Source organism: Limanda limanda, chromosome 7, assembly GCF_963576545.1.
Source record: "Limanda limanda chromosome 7, fLimLim1.1, whole genome shotgun sequence".
In the NCBI taxonomy this organism is placed as follows: domain Eukaryota; kingdom Metazoa; phylum Chordata; class Actinopteri; order Pleuronectiformes; family Pleuronectidae; genus Limanda; species Limanda limanda.
In genome coordinates, this window is record NC_083642.1 from 5,010,100 (window position 1) to 5,013,687 (window position 3,588).

The following is a 3,588-nucleotide window of genomic DNA, read 5'->3' on the forward strand; positions in this document are numbered from 1 at the left end:
TATCTATCTATCTATCTATCTATCTATCTATCTATCTATCTATCTATCTATCTATCTATCTATCTATCTATCTATCTATCTTTCTATCTATTGTGTCCGTCCTGGGAGAGAATCCTCACATGTGTCTCTCTGAGGTTTCTACGTATTTTTACCCTGTTAAAACGTTTTTTTAGTAGTTTTTTCTTACTCTTGCTGAGGGTTAAGAACAGAGGATGTCTCACCATGTTAAAGCCTTATGAGACAAATTGTGATTTGTGAATATGGGCTATACAAATAAAATTTGATTGATTGATTGATTGATTGACATGAGGTGAATCTGTGAGTTAGGAGAACATCAATGAACCAAAACTTTGCGTTGTATACAAACGCTTGAAAGAGCAAAGTAACGGAGCTGATCACGACAGACACCAAGATTTTCCTCTTGGTTTGCTTGTCTCATGGAATCTGTGCACGGCCACTGAAATAAAATTAATCAAATCCAAGGAAGTTAAAGAAATGAATGTGATGATTCCACCGGCAACTGTGCTGGCAAATCTCGTTCTATTTATAAAAAATGTTCATTTAATATAGATGTTTATATATTTGTCAGTGTTCTGTAACCAGCCTGGGTTTGTCGATACGCGTCCTGAGGTGAAACATGACTGATAATATCGCGCTGGCCGTAATAACCAGACTTGAGTTGATCTATCATCTCTCTCTGCGCCGATCACGTGCAAAACCTCTTCAAGACAGTTTTCTTGCAATATGCTCTTTCAATGAATTGAGTTATGTCCCAATCAAACAAATCAGGGCTTGTTCCAAACAGGTCGGCTGCAAACAGGGCCCTGAGTAATGGATTGAAAGAGCCAGTATTTGATTACCCCTGCCGCCCTGGGTTGACTAAGATCCATTTGAGAGGTAGTGCGGTGGAATACCAATATGGACCCCCTCCAGCTATTGACCCTGTCTGTAAGTGGGCGCTGTGCTTTTAGTGTACTTACACTGGTTGTTCCACATCTTCCTCCTCCTGGCAGTTTCACGATACTTTTGATGGCAGACACTGGCTCCCTTTCCCCTACTCTGCATTATTGATGCATCAGAGAATGTGGATAGCCTACTTTTCTTTTTTTTGTTTTTGTTATAACCCCGCTCAGGGCACAGATTGCGAAGAGAAGATAAGAGGTTTGGTGCCCGTGTGACGTGAAAACCGTTTCAATGTCATTCCTTCATCGTGATGGAAAGAGAGAAATATACGATGTTTTAAAAACAGGAGGCGGCCTCGAGGAGAGAAATGCAAAGAAAGCTAAAAGTCAACAGTCGGCCAGGCTGATATGGAGATGGGCGATCAAAGATTTATCACTTATGAATAAAAATGAAAGCAGCGACAGGCGAGTACTTGTTGGGAGCCTTTACATTTAAATAAACATGATTTGATCGTGTCTGCAGCCGGAGTCACATTAGTCTTCATTGACTTGAAAGTGAAGGACAAAAAAAAAAAACAGAGAGCGCAGCATAAAGAGGAAAAGAGTCATGGATTTATATTTGCCACATGTGCACTTAAAATGTATTTAGACAGAAAACATGAGTCACGGAACATTTCAGGAGAAGATACTTTAAGGACTTGGAAACCTGCATCTGAGAATATGGACCAGACTCTCAGTTTTGTTGTGGTCTTTTTAGTGAGTGGTGCAATAAATACATATATACACAGAGAGAGAGAGAGAGAGAGAGAGAGAGAGAGAGAGAGAGAGAGAGAGAGAGAGAGAGAGAGAGAGAGAGAGAGAGAGAGAGAGAGAGAGAGAGAGAGAGAGAGAGAAGATGCTTTAAGGACTTGAAAACCTGCATCTGAGAATATGGACCAGACTCTCAGGTTTGTTGTGGTCTATTTAGTGAGTGGTGCAATACATACATATATACAAACAGAGAGAGAGAGAGAGAGAGAGAGAGAGAGAGAGAGAGAGAGAGAGAGAGAGAGAGAGAGAGAGAGAGAGAGAGAGAGAGAGAGAGAGAGAGAAGATGCTTTAAGGACTTGAAAACCTGCATCTGAGAATATAGACCAGACTCTCAGGTTTGTTGTGGTCTTTTTGGTGAGTGGTGCAATACATACATATATACAAACAGAGAGAGAGAGAGAGAGAGAGAGAGAGAGAGAGAGAGAGAGAGAGAGAGAGAGAGAGAGAGAGAGAGAGCTAGAAAGCAGTTCTCAGTTTGGTCTATAGATGGCAGTATTCCAGCAGAAACAGAGTGGGACTGACTGGAATCGAACGTGTTACACAAAAAATCCTCTTAATTTTTATACATTTGATGCACAATCCAACATTCAGTCAATTTAGGGGCTTTATTGAAATTACCAATGGGATTAAAATGTGTATTTTAAATGTTTTATTTCATTTTAGAGACAAATCTCCAAACTGTGAACGACAGAAGCTTCACACTCGGGTATTAATAATGACTTGATTTATATATCATATTAAAAGAAAAACTTCTCATTAGTGTGTATCTGATCTACACACTGGTGAGAACACTTGCATTCCAGTGTGTTTGTTGTGAAAGTTTTGCACTCAGGGCGGAAACGGTTAACACCACAATAAGCGAGTGAGTGAGACGGGGGGGGCTGGGGTTTAAATGCGCAGTGTGCCGAGCGCACTGTACATGGATGGAAGAGCCAACAGCCGCTGGTCGTCTGTGGCAGTCCGGCTGAGCTGAGAGAGACACGGACACAAACCCTCCAGCAGCACCGGGACCATGGCACGTCTGTCCGACCCACTGTAGACCCCCACCCCGGAGGTCTTCCACCCCCCCACCCCTAGTGGACTGAAGGAATGTGAGGGGACGACACCAGGCTGGAGACGATCCACGCAAGTTTACGCACAGAATTTAACGGTTTTTTTGTGAATGACGCCGGCGCGGAGCAGGTTTTCCTAGGAAGGGGATTTTTTGGAGTGAGGGAGAAACCATCCGAGACACTCTGTCCTTGGGAGACATTGTGTGTCTCTGTCCGTTGTGTGTCTCTGTGTCTCTCCACCGTGGATGTGAGTCCCGCAGCGCATCAGTGAGAAAACCCACCAGAAGACCCCAGCCTCGCATCGGGAAGGAAGGAAGACAGGATCACAGGGACAGATCCACTTGGAATCAGGAGGTGAGTAAACCAGCAATGCGGTTATTATTTCATATTTTTATTTCAAAGAAGCTGGATGTGGGTTTTTTTTTCCCACTGGTTTCCCACAACCTCCCCAGGAAATCCTAGTGGAGCTGATTTCTGCGGAGAGACAAGTGCACAGAGACATTTCTCATGTGTTCAGGCTGCAGGTTCTGATAAGGTTCCTGCCTCGATATTTCATTGTGGTTTTGGCTCATGATCGAGACCGATACAACGCACGGTTCTACCTACAGGAGCTGGATTCAGTTGCATTGGAAGTGGAGCCGGATCCTTCCCATCTCTGCTCTCTTCCCATTCATTCAGTCACTGGGCTTCCTGCTGATGCACCAGTGTGGTTACGAGCTGCTCCAGAGGAATGACACTTCCACTCACACTCATCCTGGGGAAGCTTCTGGTTTGTGTCAATCTGGCTCCTCTGTATTTAATGAAGTGACTTAACCTGTAGAGGT

The 3,588-nt window shown here is 43.7% G+C and overlaps 1 protein-coding gene across 1 annotated transcript in view; it reads left to right on the forward strand.

Moving 5' to 3' along the window:
- Positions 1-3,019: 3,019 nt before the first annotated feature.
- Positions 3,020-3,588, forward strand: part of plxna2 (plexin A2) — a 196,252-nt gene continuing 195,683 nt past the window's right edge. The window contains exon 1 of the mRNA XM_061074305.1: positions 3,020-3,118. The gene's annotated coding sequence lies outside the window, so the exon portion shown is untranslated. The remainder of the gene's footprint in view (positions 3,119-3,588) is intronic.